Below are 19,497 nucleotides of genomic sequence, written 5' to 3'. Positions count from 1 at the left end.
CATATTGAGAAATAACCCCCTAAAGTTTTCTATTTCTCATTAACTTTTAAAAGGCTTGCTGACTACATGTGCTCATTACACTGAGTTGTAAATGATGTTTGAAGAGAATGATTCCGGCCCACTCAGTGCACAAAGAGAATACAAACAAGCATTTTGCAATTGCTTTTCCAAGGTGATACATGCTATAATATTGAGCTGAGTTACTGCTATGAAAGTTTGAAGTCCCAGAAGTCTCAAACTACTGAAAAACAAACATGAAATGAAAATATATAATTTGTTTCATGTCGACTCTCACCTCCCACTGACTTATTAAATAGAGGCAAAAGTTTTCTTCTCTAAGATAAAGTACCACATGAGAAACTCTGACTTCTTACTCCTTCCCCCAAATTATCTTCGTTTTTTCGGTTTTAACTCTTCCTCACTCCTGTTTTGTTGTTTTAACTGTTTATTATATTTTCAATAACATAACTCTTCTTGTTATCACTGTAAGCCATAGTTGTAGCTGAATAATGCAAGCATTTGAGTACATAGCCCAGATGCCACCAATGGTCACTTCTAGGCACAAACTCACTTTATGTTGCCATTTATAATGAACACTGTTATAAAATAAATAGGTAAATAAGCAAATATATAAGAACATTGCAGAGTTTTAAAACTTGGGTAAGATCATTTTCCTTATTCTGTAAAATGCTCAAAGAAAAACCATGCTATATTTTCTTTGCAAAAGTGTTTGGGTGATTGGAAGAGTAGTGGCCTAGACAGTCATAATTATAACTATTTCTTATGGTTTTCTGAAAAGAGGATCTGCCATATCAAAAAGGCCAGAAATTCCATTGAAGGTCTTCTTGGAAGTAGGAGACTATATTATGAAACTACACCAAAAATAGAAATGCAATTTTGTTGAGACAAAACCAAAACTAACACCCCCCCCACCGAAAAAAAAAAAGAAAAAAACAACAACGCAAGCATCATAAGCAGTGTTCATGTTTAACTGGACTCTGTGAGATAAGCAGCATTAATATTCTCCTAAATATCTTAATCTTATAGCATTAAGGACAAAACTGTGTTGGATTATAGTGGAACATAAATGACTCCAGAGAGCACATTTTCATATTGATTACCTAGAAATATCAGATCTCCACATGTAAATAAGGCTTATATTCAGAAAAATTTCATTTTCAGAAAAAATCAGCACTATGTAAAATATGTAACAGGTTTTTTTTGTTTTGTTTTGTTTTGTTTTGTTTGTCTACTAACCTGAGGAAGATCTAAGAAGTTATAGGGCAAACAAAATAGTAATGTCTAGCTGACCCTCTGCTAACGAAATTCTGAAAACCAAATTTGCTCAGCAGAGTCCCTGGGCCACATGCCCTCCTGCTGTCTCAGTAGGAGCTATCACTCCTGGACCCCTGTCCAGTTCCCATAGACTTTCATTGGTCAACAGGAGATGGTTGAGATGGGGAAGTGCTGTGGCTCACCCAGATTTATCCTCCATTTCTAAGATTACTGATATTCCTTTGTTGCATGGCCACTGTGCATCTGTCTGCCATTATCAGTAGTAATTGTCCTGGCTCATGTGTCTTTGCTGTACTGGGTTATATCATCCCTCTCTACTGATGGCTTTTTTCCCTTCAAGTGTTCAGGCTCCCACTTTGTTTCCAATCTCTAATCCCCCAAATTTGCGCAACACCTGGAAAGATGTATCCAGGAAGTGTACTGTGTTCTCCCATGCCCAGTTACTTATGTTCTATATTCTGCTTCCTCCTCCTGTTTAGGCAGAGCTTGACAAATCACTCTATTACTGAGCTATATCCCCAGTCCTCAAAAAATAGCCTTTTAAATCAATAAATTTAATAAATAAAATTAGACAATTTGGGAGTAGAGTTAGTACCTGCAGTAAATTAATTGTTAATTTCCTTTCAAGAAGGAAGAACTTTATGCTGCCCCTCCTTATATTTTCCCTCCACCTTTGGAATCAAGTTGCCAAACCTGTTCAGATTTACCATGTTAAAATTTGCAGATTTGACTCCTTGCTCTTTGGTGTATCTTTGAGCTACTAAAATATACTAGATTGTTGCATATGATTTTTAGAAAATCAGAGCCCTAAACAAAGTATTAGCAAGATGTAGCCTCTACAGTATACTGAATCAGTTAATCTAAAACCCCTGCTTTGCTATTTACTACTGGATGTGTAACTTTGGGCAAAAAAGTACCCCCATGGTAATTGTGAGAATTAATTGAGATATTGCACAAAAAGCACTGATAAAAATCTTTGAAACAACACCCAGTTAGAGGACATCATGGGAAAGTAAAACTCATTTATAATAGTAACAAAGAAGATTAAATACCTAAGAATAAACTCAATAATATATAAAACATATATGAACAAAACTAAAATTCTGAAAATCACAAAGGTAAACTTGAACAAATGGAAGGTAACTGTTATTCTTGGATATGGCGTCTTACTATCTTAAGGTGACCCTAAATTAATTTACAAATTGCATAAAACCCAAGAAAATAACAAAAAAGCTTTAATTTGGAGTTAAGTGTAATGTTTAAAATCCATACAGAAAAACTAATGTGAAACTAGCCAGCAAAAGTTTAAATATAAAGAATATGGCAGAAAAGCTGTCCTTATTAGACATTAAAATATAATGTAAGTCCTACATACTTAAAACAATATGGCACTGTCTCGTGAATAGACAAACATGTTCACAGACTAAAATAGAACTCATCAAGTACACATGCAAAGTCTGTGTGTGATGAACTGGCAACTCAATTCACAGGAACAAAAATGCTTCCTTTTTTCTGGGTGCATGTGTGTATGTTTTGGTGTGTGCATGTATGTTACTGGCATTGAGCCCAAAGTTTTTCTCATGCTTGGCAATTGCTCTACCGTTGAGCTATATCCCCAGTCCTGAAAAATAGCCTTTTAAATAAATAAATTTAATAAATAAAATTAGATGTATCTCTCTTACCAAAGACTAAACTTGCAAATGAATTAGGAATCTAAATGTAAAAATGAAATCCAACAAGTATTAGAAAAAAACATGGATGAATTTCCCTTTAACCTACAGTGAAAATCTTTCAAATTATTTTTACTGAAAATTTGGAGGAAACAGAAGAAAATATTGACAAATTAACAAATTTGAGTGTATAAAAATAAAAATTGGGGCTGGGGTTGTAGCTCAGGGGTAGAGTGTTTACCTCATATGCGTGAGGCACTGGGTTTGATTCTCAGCACTGCATATAAATTAATGAATAAAATAAAGGTCCATAAACAACTAAAAAATAATTTAAAAGATTTGCTGCATGACAAAAAAAAAACCCATATCATAAATAGTCCAAAGAGATGATAATCTAATTTGCAACATGTGCCACAACAAAAGATTAATGTCTCAAATATAATTTGCAAATATATATTTTGTTTATTAAGCACATGAAAACTCATATATGGAGTAATATACATTAAAAAAATACAGAGGTACTATTTACCATCAATAAGTTTACCAAAAAATGAAAATATAGCAAGGTAATTTTTTAGGAAAATTTGAGAAAATTTTGCTCTCATGAATGGGAACACAACTAGTACCAGTCTTCTGGAAAGAAATTTGGCAATAACACTTTGCATGTTTTATATTTACCTTTTGACCTAACAATCTTACTTCCAAGAATTTATCCTAAAGACACACTTCAGTCATGAAAATGTACAAGGTTATTTGTTGCAGCAGTAAATGTTTGTAATTGTAAAGTATACATACATCATGTGGTTTTCTGAAGACATTTGTTGGAAAGTAGTTGTACATTCAAAAAATGGAGTACAATGTGGCTATGAAAATGAATGAGGAATATCTCTGAAATAATAAGGAATAATTTCTAGAATTTTATTTAGTAAAAGTTTAAGAAGCAAAAGAGTATATGTTCTATATGTAATAGGCAACTTTGTGTTAAAAAAATAAAAGAGGAGAAAGAACAATGAGGAACCATATGAAAAACTACATATACCTGCTCATTTGTGGGAAAAGACACACAGGAACAATAAACCAGACACTAAGGAGACTGGTTACCAAGAGGAAATGGGTGAGAATGGTGAAAAGAATGTGTGGCCAGAGGGGCTGAGAAGGACTGAGACTTCTGTAAGTACATCTTTATGAAGACTAGTGACTTTTAAAAACTTGTTAACAATGAAAAGTATTTTAAATGTAGAATTTCTAATTCTAATGTTCTTTTTGCTAGCTAGAAATGAATTAACAGAAATTCTCTACTGTGTAGGTAGCATATTGCACAAAATTTAAACTTTTGGTGTGTAATTTCCTGTGAACAAAAATTAAAATATTTTTCCTGTGGCCATTTTTTTTTAAGGAAAAATTACCTTTGACATCTTCTTGTGTCTTTTAAAACTGCAGTAAAAATGTAAGAAAATGGTGTTACAGATTTTGTCAAAAACACCCTAACATTTACTTAATTGGTCTTTTTTGTCTGAAGAGGAGGAGCTTGTTAAAGGCTGCCACATAAAGTCACCTCGACAGCTTAATCAGATCCAACTCCTGTGTCTGACTACAAAGTACTTGTAATGTCAGGCTCTCTTTTTATTTTTAGTGTTGTTCCCTGTCATCACCTCCCACACAGTCTTTGCCCTTCTAGTCTTACCTCTCATAAGAGGTTAAGAAAAAGGGGGGGGGGAGTTGCTGATCAGCCAGCAGGAACTGTCAAAGCATCAGTCATTCTAGCCTTCCTCCCAAGAAACAAAACAAATTATTCTCCCAGCCAGGCTCCACACTGCCCTCTGGGCTCAGGTCTAAAACCGTTTGAACTCTCCCATATGGCTCTCAACATGTGATTGTGCCGTTCCATCAGGAAGCCACTCAAAGGACATTTTCTCAGTTTGATTTATATTTTCCTTTTATCTCTAATATGCTCCCAGGAATACAAAGTATTTCTTTGTCCTATTATGTTTTTCCTGCTTGCCCAGTTTCCTTCTTATTTTATTTTATTTTTTTGCTAATTTACATAGTCTGTTCATTTACTAGATTGAAGGCCAGGAAATATGCCAGGCATTTTTGTTTGTTCTAGATTTTATAGTGCTATATCAAGCATCCCGTTTTTTATTTGAAGTTGTATGACCTGTGTATAAGTGTGTGTAGCAAACAAATTTCCAAAGATTTAGACTCCATTAACCAACCAAGACTTTGTATTTAAAACACAAGAATTATCCTATAAATAGCTTTCAGAAAGAGGCCATTTATGAATATATAATATTCCAGTGATTGAGGTACATTGTACTAAAATGAGGTCGTCATTATTTGAAAACCTAGGGCCACAATGGTATGTGAAACTGGTATACAGTTCACCTTGTTCTTTCTGGTGATATGAATATTGTAACTTAAACAAAACACAGAATGCAGTCAAAACCATTGTTGTTAAAAAATTTGCTGTTGAGTCATGTTGACAAATGAGCAGGATTAGACCTTAGACACAGAATGTAGAGCTTGGAATTTCATGTTTAAAAAGCTCAAGAATAGATTTTCAGAAGTCTCAGGGAATGAGAAAAATGTTCTGATCAACAATAAAGATTAAAAAAGAAAAACAGGTATATGAAGAAAGCAAAACTATACTTTCTCGGAGGAGAAAATGGACTTGTGCTTAGTTTGGATTTCTGATTTTCTATTTCTTGCTCATTTTCTTCCCATCAACGTGCTGACATTTGATGCAGCTTCATAGTGAAAGTAACTCTTTCAAATGGTATTTGGATTTCCTAAGAAGGACCCTTAATGCATTGTGAGAGATCATTTATTTTCAAGGGAAGGAAGGCTCTTCTGCTCTGTTGCCAGTTATTGACTAATCTCAACTCAGAATATCTCCAACTTCTCTCAAACAATTTAACAATATATTGTACAAGGATTAACTGGTTTTTTTGCACACAGACTCAGAGATCCTGTGGTTTCTGCTTTACCTTAGTGATGCTGAAATCTAGAAGGTGGTCAAAAACAGTGTGGGGGAGAGCGTGGTGAAGATTCATTTAAAATATAACAACATGGAAGATGTCCTGGGACATATGACTATTTCACACACATACTTACCTAATAAATATACACACACATATACATACATACATTCATATATAATAGTAATCAACTTTTACAACTCTTATCTGATTAACAAGGTCATGTTCAATTGAAGCATAATGTAAAAGTCACTTTACTTTCTCTCATAGATCTTAAAGTTCTTTACAGAGACAGAATTGGTGAACATGTGATAGTCCATTGACATCATCATTAATAATATAATAACTCCTTTTCAATTTTCAAGTAAAGCCAAATATTTTACTTGCTATATGTTCCTTACCCTTAATTAGACTAACTTAACTTTAAGTCATCTAAAAGACTTGAGAACCTACATGTGATTTAGATTGGTTTACTCATTCACTTATGGATACTAGAATATTAATTTCATTTCTATCATATCCTAGGTCCTGAAGAAATAAAAGGGTAAAAGGTAGATATGGTTTGTACTTTTGTAAATGTAGAGTTTTAGTCTGAAATGACAAATTAAATTCTGGTAAATTACTAGTAGTATCTTTTGGTTGTTTATCTTCAAGGAAAAAAATAACGTTTTTATTTAAAAGATTAATATAAACCTTTTATAAGTAAGGCACAAAGCATACATGCATTAGTAATTCAGGGAGTATCCTGTTCCTATAGTACTTATGTCATTCATTACTGTACAGTTGTCTCTCCATTGTACTTTTGTTTAGAAAATTGGCACACATGGCCAAAATCAAGGAAAGTCACATTATCTTGAAAATTCCTTAGGAAGTGCTATGTTAGAAATCAACATGCCATTGCTTAATAAATTTGTCAAACTATCCCAGCCCTGGCCTTGCAGAAAATCACTGTTTGGAATTAAAACCCAATGAAGTAATTGGTTGGCTCTGCAGTATTGGTACCCTCGCCCAAAGTGCATCTTTAAAACTTGGTATCCCATTTAGCCTAGATGATTTTGTTTGATGAGAGGTAGGAACTGAAACTGTGTGTGAAAATAATGGAATCACATTTGCCATCTCTTATCTATCCTAGGACATTCGGTTGTTGGCTCACTCTTAAAATTCTCAATCTCTCTCTTTGCCCTATTCTCTTTAAAATTATAATGCTGATTTTGGGGAAAAAAAACTTTAAACAAGACTGAGACAACTTAACTATGCATCTCAAGCTGTTTACTGTTCTGGGGTAGCATATCATTTTGAATCCTACCAAATCATTTTTCAAGTTATACTACAGTAGCCACCAAGTTTACCCTAACCACTTAATCAGGGTAGAGTGAAGCTTTGTTTAAACTTTCCTCAGTGAGTAAATATAAATTATGAGCTATTAGTTATTTTAAGTTATACTATAGTGATCCTCCATGTACAAAAGACAAAATAGATTTAGCAAAATCATTATCGTTCTTGATTATCAGTATTCATTTTGCATTGATTTCAACATACCTATCTGCTTGCCTATATCATCTATCTCCTTCCTTTATGGTCTTCTGGGAAACCAGAGAGCCAAAATTTGACAGTATTTGTACAAAATGAAAATAAGTAGATTTCAAACAAGGATCTGAGGTGTTCTGTGAATGTATTGTGTATTAAATATAAACATGGTGAGCTACAGTTTAGTTGCTCTGAATATGTTTACTGTAATACTCAGGTGAAACTGCCATAGAACTAAAGTGTAACTGTCCAATACAATTCAAATGTTTAAACCAGTTTTGAGTAGAGATGATCTACAGTGAATAAAAATTATCTACAGGTCAAGAAACTTATTCTTTGGCTCCCAGGAGTTGTGCACAGGTTTGTGTGAACATTTATGAACAATTCAGTTAAAAAGCTACTAATGCTTTCCTGGCTTTCATTCAATATAATTTCTCTATAGTTATAGCAGCATAATCTGCATTAAGTAAAAGTAATTAAAACCAATGATTTCAGGAGAAGGGGAACATTTATATAACCTATTTATTTAGTAGCATATTTATTTATAAGTCTTAAGAATTGTGCATTGTTTTAGTTTTTGAAGATATGAAGATGGAAATTTATGTTCATACCTTCAAGGAATCAGCACATGGCAGAAAAAAACAAAGAAATCAAGGCAACATCATAATTCTATGTTTGGAAGCAATATTCTGTTCTAAACGTAATATTAGATAAAACAAACATGAGAATAACCTTTCCTCATGTTTAATCTTTGTGATCTAGAAACTGGATAGAAATACACAGCCATGAAAAGAACTGAAGTTATGATCTTAATGGACAACACATCCATAAGAAGGAACAATTCAAAGGGTGTTTAGCCCCTGCAGAGGAGACTAAACCTCTTTTACAATACCAGGTACTGAACCCTGGCCATTGATGGGGAAAGTGGTCCCTGCCCATAAAAAGAGTATAAACACATCTGCTGCAGACAATTTCCTGGGTGTTTTTAGATTTCTTAACACACCAGCTTACAGTTTAGAAGGACATCAACATATCCTGTTCATCTGGAATTGATCCAAACTACCTGGTGGTAACAGACAAGATTTGCAACATTTAACATATGATCTGGGAAGAAGCCCTAGTCATCAATATACAACTGAGTAAGTTCTCAGGGCCTGGGTAGATTCAATCAAAGGTTGAGGAAGGAGAGAGAAAATCTTTCATTCATATGAACCAGCCATCCAAAATTCCAAAGAAAAATCCATTCCCCTAGTCAACAACCAAAATAATAATTTGATTCTGATGGCATGAAAATAACATTGGAGTCTCAAAAAGACATTAAAATAAGTTATGCTGAGAAATATAAAAGAGATAAAGAGATAATATCTATTGAAACAAATACAAAATTATTAAATTTAAAAAAGGCTAGATGTGTTGGGATAGGACAAAGCTCAATTGGCACAACCTAAGGAGCAAACTAGTGAGCAGGATCAGGATGTCACCAGGACCCTCATTCAGTTCACTGGTTACTCAGTCCTGCAAGGAGAGAATAGAGGAGGAGCCATGGGAGATTGACTGAGAAATTTCTGAAGTTTGCAGAAAGGAAAAAAAGGAGTAGTGGAAAAGTTGTATTTGCAGATATGACAGCCAAATATTTTCCAAAATTGAAGACATGAGTACTAAGGTCAAAAGCCCACTTTAAATGCCAAGCAGAATAGCATTAAATTCATCCCAAGATTCTTAATAGTGAAATTGTAGAGTATCAAGGATACAGAAAACACTACGATAAAAAGAGAGAAAAATGAGCTGAATAGCTGTTTTCAGTAACACCAAATGCCAGAAAATGACGGGACACCAGCTTCAAAATGCTGAGGAAAGATAACTGTCAGCATATAATTTCATATAAGCCAAAAGACTATTAAAGAGTTTGAGCAACTGAGGACATTTTCTTACACAAGAAGACAAAGGGAGTTTATATCCACAGACCATCACAGCAAAGCATTTATTCAGGCAAAAGAGAAGCAGCAGCAACAACAACAGAAAGGAAATGTTAGTTGCAAGAAACAGGAAGAAAAGAAAATGGGCTAAAATCACCCTGAGAAACAATTTTTAGTTTTTTAAAGGAAATTTCTTGAGCTGAGATTTCTAATCCAGTAGCCACTAGCTATATGTGGCTATTTAATTTAAAATTAACTAAAATTAAATGAAATAAAAATATCTCTGCCGTATTAGTCACCTTTTAAGTTCTCAGTAGCCATTATGTGGACAGAGCAGAAAGAGAATATTTCCATCATTATTCTTTCAGGCACCACTAGTGAGAGTTTAGGCCACTGCAGGAACCTGTGTGTTTTACATTCTTAAAGCACCTAGGAAGGATATAAAATCATAAATAGATGATATAAACACTGACTTGAAGGTATCTGCTTAGGTCACTTTAAAAAATCCTGTTTAATGTACATTTTAATCATATATATTTTTCTCAGCCCTATATTTTGTGGGGCCATCAGTAGAAGGAATAAACTAGTTTCAAATGTCATACACAAATCACTTCATGCTGGGTAAGGTCTTAGGAAACAGTCTCACTTATAAAAATCTTTAAAGGAATACCTTTAAAACAGTAAACTTGCAGTCATCTTTTTATTCATCATGCTAAAAGCAGCAATATGTGAACAGGGGTGAAGGAAACAATAAATCCTATTGATTTCATATTCATTTAGGCTTACTTTTCTATGGTAATTGAAGGTTTTATAAGACAAAAATATCTTTGTTTTGAAACTTCAATATAGCTTCTATCATAAATTTATGTTATCCAGCCTTGGATAAGTAGAGGTGGGACTAATTGGCTGCTTTCTAATAGATTAATTAGTCTTCATTTTTTCATAATGTGCATGAAATTTTCTGTTGGTTCATTAATTTACTTACCCATTTATTTCATTTTATTTATTCACTTGCACAAAAATTAAGTTGAATGCCTGCTACATTCAAGGCACTGTGCTAAGTCTGGGAATTTATTATAATCAAGACATAATCCTTGCTTTCAAGGAATTTATTACTTATAGCAAGAAACATACTTTAGATTAAATTACATGAAATATCTACATTTGTAGCTAAAAAATGAGTGAATATTGGCAATTTCATGTGTTGAATTTAAGGCATAGACAATTTTAATTTAGAGTGATAAATCTGTAATAACTGCAAAGTATGCTTCTGCTAACACACTAAATACAGGACCCAAGGTCATCCCGAGGACTTCTTGGAATAAATGAGGTCTATGTTGAGCTCTGTAGGGAGTATGAGAGTTAGGTGTAAGGCAACAGTATCCTCGGTGGAAAAGTGAACCTGCTAGTCAGAGACTGTTACAAGTCAATCTGCTCTGACTTACATGTAAAGTTTTGAGATTCATCTATTAATACTTATTAAATACTTAGTTCATTAATAAGTGGGAAGCCAGTAACCTGAGGTTTCTATGAGTTTCTACATAACAGACTACAACTTAACTTGGTATTGAACAATCCTGAACCTAATTTAGGAGTATATATATTTTTGTAATAAATACCTAGGTTTCAGCCAATCACAATTTTCTGAGATGTAGTAAATCACAAGTAACCAACTGATCAGACAATTCCAAATAAGGCAAATACCTCATCACACCATGCCTAATAAGTCAGATGTCTATTGGCAGTAGCCAATCAGGTGATTTTTCTACTTTGTTTCCACATCTGGTCTATAAAGTTCACTCACACTATGGGGCAAAGCTCTCTAACTCTCTTCTGGTTCAGCCCAATTTATGAGTCATTCTTTTTTTTTTTAAGAGAGAGAGAGAAAGAGAGAGAGAATATGAATCTTTTTTTGTAGATGGACACAACACAATGCCTTTATTTTTTTTTTTTTATGTGGTGCTGAGAATCAAACCCGGTCCTGCCCGTCCTAGGCGAGCGCTCTACTGCTGAGCCACAGTTCCAGCCCCATGAGTCATTCTTTGCTCAAATAAAGTGTTTTTCTTTTAACCTATATAGAACAGTGATGAAAGTCGTTATGGCTGGATATGAGGTGTACTCCAAAAGCTCCTGCTAATGCAGGAATATTCAGGGGTAAAATAGATTATGAGAGCTATAACCTAAGCAATCCATCCCACTTTGAATGGACTGAGTAGTAACTGCAGGCAGGTAAGATATGGCTGGAAAAGGTGAGTCTGCTTCTTTGCTTCCTTGCTGTTGCCATGAGGGGAGCTGCTTTCCTCAGTTGGGCCCTTACTCCATGATGTGCTGCTTCACCTTGGGCCCAGAGCAAGACAGTCAGCCATCTATGGAAGGAGACCTCTGAGACCATGAGCTCCAAATAAACTTTTCCTCCTCTAAGTTATTCTTGTTGGGTATTTTGGTCACTGCACTGAAAAGCTGACTAAAGAAGAGGGTTTGGTGTTAAGTTTACTAGACGCTAAGGGATAGTAACTTAGAAGAAGGGATAACGAAAGGCAGGAGAGAACAAAGAAAAAATGAGAATAAGAGTGAGAGAAAACTACAGAGTCTTTGGTATGAGATAAGGGTTTGAGGGTCCATCACATTGAAGATTGTAACTTTGAGCAATTTACTTGCTCTATCTGAATCTTCATTCTGCACCTTTAGCAATGCAATGACAATTGGAATCCTTATACGCTGTTGGTGGGAACGGAAAACAGTGTAAAAATTCATAAAAAGAATTTAAAATAGAACAATACCATATGATCCAACAAAACATGGATGAGCCTGGAGAGCATTATGTGAAGTAAAATAGCACTTGCAGAAGGACAAGTATTGTGTGATTCCATCTGCATAAGGTATCTAAAATACCCAAACTTGTAGAAGCAGAGACTAAAATGGTGGGTGCCAGAACTAAGAGGGAGGGAGAAATGAAGAGTTGCTATATTTAATTGGTAGAAAGTTTCAGTTATACAATAAGTTCTTGAGAGCTGCTTATAGTTCATAGCATTAGTAAAATTAGTTGAGTGTGTGACATTTGGTTAAAAGGGTGGATTTCATACTACCATAAAAAGGCAATGATAATAGGTACAGTATTATTGAAGTGACATAATAAAAAAAAAACAAATACATGCAAAGCTGCTAAAACCTTGACTAATGAGGTTTAATAGATTCTCAATACACAGCAGTCATTTGGTAATATTATGTAAGTTCTTACTGTTAAGAGGAAGAGACAACACCTTACCACATTTATAAGCAAAAAGTAACAAACAAATATGTAAACAGAATGTATTGAGGATACATTCTAAATGATACATAAAGTTGTTTACAGGCTTTTTAATTTTTTTTTTTTTAAATTCCAGGCTCAGGCTCTAGCTCAGTGGCAGAATACTTGCCTAGCATGTGTGGTGTACTGAGTTTGATCTTCAGCACCATATTAAAAATAATAATAAATTAATTAAATAAAGGCATGCTATCTACAACTATAATTTTTTTAGAAAAATCTTAGTTAACTTTCACTTCTACTAATATTCAAGTTTCAAAACAAATAAATTATAAACAGGGAATATCTTCTACCCTTAAAATCTACAGTCACATCTCTCCTACCTCTGCTCACTGTTAACACTTTATTTTTTCCTTTTCCAGGGATTTTTTTTTAGCAATAATGCAAAAATGAGGGTTTTACTTATGTTTTCACATAAATGTACCATACTTTACACGAAGTTCTGCCTTTTTAGTTAATATATGATGAATCTCTTTACATATTGTATATATATGTAAAGTGATATATAAAGTCTCTTTCTTTTTTCATTTCTTTTTCTTTTTTTTTAAACGTATCAGAGTGGTATTTCCATTGCCTGAGTGGAAAATAATTTCATAAATTGAACAATATGGAATTGCTGATACTTAATTAAGACCTAAAGAAATGACAGTTTCAAATAATTTATCATATTTAACTAATTCCTTTTTGAAGGACATTTTACATTTCATAAATAAGTTTTATTATAATCTAGTCATTAATTGTTGTCTATGACTATTTTGTGCAGCAGTGTTAGATAGATGTGACACAGATCACACAACCAGCAGACCTAAAAGTATTTACTATCTGAAAAAAATACTTAAGTTATTTTCTTAAAGAACTTAATTGTTTCCTATTTGAAAAATCTGATGATACCATAAAGGCCTGGCTTTACATAACTGTACAGTTCACCTTCTGCTAATGGAGACAATTGCTAACAGCTATAACATCACTTTTCATACTTATGTGAAAACTTGGAATTGAAAAGATTAATTCTGAACAAAAATCATTGATGTTAATGAAAGTTTTGTCAGCATTTTGTCTTTGGGCACAACCTTCTCAAAGAAATAGTAATTAACATAGGTGCTGACAGTTTTTCAGCAAATTTGTGTCTACCAGTTCTCATGTGGTTAGTGATATTACTATTGTTCCCATGGAAGTTAGTAAGTGCTAAAAATAGTTTATGTATATTACATTTTCTTCATTAACTTTCTACAAAATGAAAATTTAGTACTTAATTTTTTATTTAACATGCATTTTCTTTTTTATAGTTCATGTACAGAAAGAGCTTCTTGGAAAATTATTCTCAATAGGCTATCAATATTATTACTATCAATAACAAATACAATTTTACATTTACACTACATAATAGTAAATGGCCAAAATACAAAATAACCACTTTCAGATTATTCTCTCAACACTATATACCATGACTTTCAGCTTCTGTTTCACACAAACATTTTATTTACACCTGTCCTTTGATTTTCCTGGTTTCTCACCTCATAATATATAGGCAGGGGCAGCTGCTTTCAGTACTTCCCACAAGACCAAGACATGAAGGGGTTAGCTAGCTGTCCCTAGCTGCTCTTGTTCCTAACATTCTTTGTTTTATTACTGGAAAGTCAGTATGTAGTCCTTGAAAGGAAAATGTTGGCTACCTTGTCCTGAAAAGTTTCAGAATAGAGAAAAAGATTATATATCAAAGTTAGAATTATATACATTGCAAGTTGATGATATCCATATTCTCCTCTAACTATGATGTAAGGATAGACTCCACACAATTGTCATGAGAATTCTAGTCATTTGTTGGTGACTTTATAGATGGTTCCCCTTGGAAGGCAGTTCAGCCCTGTTTGCTCCAGTCAGCTGTGCAGGTTAGTGCAGAGTGTAACATAGCCCAGAGCCTCACAGTCCTGCTTCACCAGCTGCAGTCTGTATATTCACATAGCTCTCAAAGAAGATACTTCAAGTGAGGAAATCCTTTTATCCAGGCATCAAATTTACCTTGACAACTAAAGAAGCAGGAGTGATAAAAACGATGGCTGAGCAATTTAATGTAGTGTGTAATTTTGAGAGGGATGGAAAAGATGCTCTTTCCTTTCTGAGAAAAGGTATGTGCAACACTAGCCAATTAAGAGAAGTATTAAAATTCCATTCATATTCACATTTCTTTAAAGCACTGAGCTGATGCATAAAACATCTATATTGGCCAACTTCTACATAGGGACAATAAGCCAATGATCTCTGAATTCTACCTCCATTCCCCAAAGGAAGAAACGGATGCCAAGAAAATTTAAGTGACCTGGCCAAAGGATATGATGAATGAATGCACACTCTAGGATCACAAGATACCTTCTTCCTGTATTTGATTGAAAAATTAATGCCAATTTCTTGTAGCAGGCATGTACAGCTTTGACATTTATAAATATATTTTAATGCATTCATACTTCCTGAATAAGACTGCTTCTGAAATTATATGTTCTATAAATTAATCCCCCTCTTTTAAAATACTACATTAACCCCACACTGTGAGGAAATTGCAGCCCCTCCTAAATAGAACATTGTGCCAAGGCTTAAAAGAAAAGGCAAGTGGGTTTTCTCAAAAGCATCTTGATCACATTCTTGCAAACGTGGCCCTTCTAAATATACCTCAGCAAGGACAGTGCACTGATTATGCAAATGAATTCACTGTTTTCTAGGTCACAGCAGGCTGACTTCTACATAGAATATGCCAAGAGGAATATCAGGGGGTTCTTGTTGCCAGAATGTAAATGGCTTCTACTGACAAAAATTGACTGGAAATGAAAGATGTTATGTAACTCTAATTTTCCCACTCACTTAAAAGAGCCATGATCTGAGACTGTTCTGCTACTCCAGAAAAGATGGTTGTGTTGGTTGACTGCCTAGCTAGATGAGTTAGAAAGTTATGAGCTAAAATTTGTTCTTCCTGTTCTATTATTAACTCTGTGTAGTCTTATAAACTCTTTGGGTCTCAGATTCCTAATGTGAATAATTGTGTTCCCTTTTAAATGGAGGTAGGGAAATATATTTAACTATGATAGTGAATGCCTTGCTCACATATCTAGAGAGAACTTGATCAAAGAATAGTGGCTGTTTAATTTCCTCAGAAGCAAAACAAACACTAGCATTGTTATTATTTTTTATAATAATAATTGAGGTCCTCAGGGGGGCTGATCATTCAGAGGATTTTTGAATATGTGGATTCCCATTTATACTAAAAAGAAAACATGGTTTAGTTGTCATGAAATAAACACTATGCATAGACTAGGAATAAGTCAGAACCAGTTTCTGGTTCTTAATTGTGTAAGACCCTGTGCATGCTCTGAACCTAGCTGAGCCTCAAATAATTCCATCAAAACCCATTATTTCATGAAAGAAGTTTGCTGCTATAGTTAATTAAAAAACAAAAGACTTTTTTTGTGATGGTGTCAAGTATAGTTGTTGGAAGTACCGATATCATATTAACATATTTTTGTTGTTCTTCTTTTCTGTCCTTCAGCCTCATTTCCTTGGGAGAAGATTTCAAAGAAAAAAAATTGATCCTCTTTCTAGGGAATCTTGCATTTAAAACACAATCAAAATATTCCAAACAAATGTGAAGGTGTAAGATGAACAAATTCTGAATATCCAATATATAACATGATGATTATTGCTAAAAGGAATGTGTTTTTAAATTATACTATTTCCCAAAAGTAACACCGCTGTTCATTTTATATGGTACTTAACAATTTACTTTGTGGTTTCACTGATAGTACATTTGATACTTAATATTCAGTGACAATCTGCTTTCAGTATTATCAATATTCTGTGCATGTGGCTGGACACCTGGAACTGCAAAGTTCTTCCTTATATATTTTTCCATAGAAGTTAGGTTCCCTGTCTGCCTGCTGACCATGCTTTAGCATAACTAAACAATTTGAGTAAGCATCTACAGAATTTGCTCTAGAAGTTTATAGAGCTGCCCTTGATCTTTCAGGTTATGCAGTTTACACTTATTAAAGTGAACATTGACTTGGGCAATAAACTGTTTTAAAAAACTCTGGCCTCTAAAGCTGTGTGATCCTGAGCAAGATATTTTGCTTTTTGGAAACTCAAGTTTCCTAATTGTTAGTGGTGATCATTACATCGAATGCATCTGGCCACTATGGAGATAAAATGAGATCACAGTTTAAGTAGAGCTATCTACTCAATGCCTGGCATGAAGGGATAACTCAATCATTGCTAACTCCCTTTTTCCTTGATTCTTATTTTTCTTTTAGCTGATTCAATATTTTCTTTAGGAACCTTATTAGTCTTCCTTTTGACTGTACCAGAATTCTACCTTTACTCACCTGAAGGAATCAGACTAACTAATTTGGAAGGTGCAGTGGAAGAGCATTGAACTCAGAAGCTTTAGTTTACTCCTGTGGGCTCTGTGGGCAATTGCACAGTCTTGGGAAAGTTATATTTGTGCACAACTATTTCCTCCCATGTGAAATGAGGATACTCATATTTATCCTACTGTTTCAGAGATAATTTGTTAGTCTCAGAAACAAAATTATGTGAAAACATTTTAAAATTTTTGAAATAAAATTGAAATGGAAAAAAATACAATTGTGATGTTTATGGTTTTGTCCATCTGAAACATGTCCTAGAAAATAAAAGATTTCCCCTTAAAATAATGTAACAAAGTAAGAGAGTAACTGTGTGGTTTGCTTTCCAATCTGATAATCTGGTAATTTTTTTTTTCACAAAGACCCCTGGCATTGTAAATTTTTGGTGGGGAAATGATAAACTGATTCAAGTTTCTTTAGGATGCTCCTTGAAGGAACATTTATTATTTGAATCAGGAATTTTCTCACAGTTTGTCAGATCTGTAGTATTTGGGGAAATAATTATATGTCTTTTCATCTTCTGAGTAGTTTGCACATAAATGAAATACCATCAAGGGACGTTTTTGTTCTAACTACAGAAGTGGCACATTTCCTCTCCAAGTACTAGATCCAAATTAACAGCAAAGAATTCACATCTCCAAGTTTGATCTGTAGACCTGAGAACCTCTGCAAGAGCTCATCTCCAGACTCATTGAATAACAACAGTTTTGACCCTGCCTGAAATATATAAAGTTTGAAATCAGCTGTAGATGAAAACTGTGAGGAAAACAACAGACCCTTGTTCAGATAGGATGCAACAATTTTCCATTCAAGGTGAATCACTGACACATCTCTTTAGGAAAAAGAACTCTGAAAAGTATTGTGGCTGAACCCATTACAATTCAACAAAAGTTGCACTTTGGCTCATTTTTCACTTCAAAGTGTGCATGTGTATGTGTTTTTCTCCCCTTTCTATCCACTCATTTTCCCATCTGCGAATTCCTTTTTACCAGAAGGAACTTTGGCAGAACAAAGGTGTCAAAAGAAATTCAAGCAGGAAGATACAATATTAGCTGAACACATAATGGGAGTTAGCAGCATGACTCAGGAAAAGATATTTCAGTTATTAAATCCCAGAAACTTTGAGAAAAAGAAAGATGCACTAAGGTAAAAGAATGAAAACAAGATTACACAGTTAATAAATTATATGATTTCTTGGTCAATTTTAGTTGTCACTTAGGAGCTGAGTTCATTGAAAATGCTTGTATTTACAAGTGACCTTTAAGCCAAAGGACATGGAATAAGAAGAGTATAGCAGGCATTCCTGCTTCTATAAAGCCTAGTGTTGCCCTTAAAGAACATAAATGAAAAGATGCTGACTGACTACCTACTTTGTGCCGAGTGCCACCAAATAAGAGACTGCATTAGAGACTCTGGTGAAATTAATATGTTCACCTTTCTAGCAGATTCATTTCTTTTGAGGTAGAAATACTTTCCTACATAATTCTACTCCATGAGTCCCTGATAAGTCTGCTTCTCGCCATCTTCTCTAATCAGAAATAAAAAATCAGGAATTAGGCAGAAGTAATGGTCAGGTCCTTCTTATGGTTAGGCTAGTGGAGGAAGACTTTGGAATGTACTTTGGGTATGTGGGAGTTGGGATGTTGGCAAGGAGACGCATTTCTAGCAAAATCAAGTCAGTCATGCTAGCAGGAAGGATGCAAATCTCTTATGCAGTCCTGGTTAAATTTTTCTGGTAAGGTTGTCTGATCTTTACAAACTATTCTTGTTGTTTTTCATTTGGTTTTCCTTGGGGAAGATCAAGTAACAGCTAAGTTTGGGTAACTTTTGACTTTCTTTTTTTCTCCTCTCCCTAGGCCCAGAGGAGCAGTCAGTCTTCCATTTAGGCAGAGAGTAGGAAATTTACAAGATATAAGGGAAACATTGATACAAGACAATTTCTGAAGGGAGGAACTGTAACTTTGCAAAGGTGTACAATTGTGGAGAAAGAAGCATAGAAGAGTTGTGAATATTGAAAGAAGCAAAGTTTCTTTCTATCATATGTTAGTTAGTAGTTAATAATGAGCAGTAAGATTCATGGCAAGGTCACAGATTTTCTTTAAGTTAATTTTAGAGTCTTTAAAACTACTCCCAAGCCAGATGAGTAAGTAACTTATAGCAGATAACTTGTAGAAAAACATTAGGTACAAAGTCCTGGATAATAAAAGATAGAAACAAAAAGAGCAAATTGGGGACTGGGGCTAAAGCTCAGTGGTAGAGGGCTTGCCTAGCACATGTGAGGCCCTTGGTTCAATCCTCAGCACCCCATAAAAATAAATAAATAGAAAAAAACAAATAAAGGTATTGTATTAAAAAAAACAATTCTTTTTAAAAATAAGAACTAATTGGGGAAATATA

The 19,497-nt window shown here is 34.2% G+C and overlaps 1 long non-coding RNA gene across 2 annotated transcripts in view; it reads left to right on the top strand.

Moving 5' to 3' along the window:
• Positions 1–17,432, top strand: part of LOC125615820 — a 98,632-nt gene extending 81,200 nt beyond the window's left edge. For both annotated transcript variants that reach the window (XR_007346419.1, XR_007346418.1), the window contains one exon: positions 16,227–17,432. This is a non-coding gene — a long non-coding RNA (uncharacterized LOC125615820). The remainder of the gene's footprint in view (positions 1–16,226) is intronic.
• Positions 17,433–19,497: the final 2,065 nt, after the last annotated feature.

The sequence above is a fragment of the Marmota marmota genome, unplaced genomic scaffold (assembly GCF_001458135.2).
Source record: "Marmota marmota marmota unplaced genomic scaffold, marMar, whole genome shotgun sequence".
Classification (NCBI taxonomy): domain Eukaryota; kingdom Metazoa; phylum Chordata; class Mammalia; order Rodentia; family Sciuridae; genus Marmota; species Marmota marmota.
Note: the sequence above shows the minus strand (reverse complement) of the source record. Positions and strands in the feature narration are given on the sequence as shown.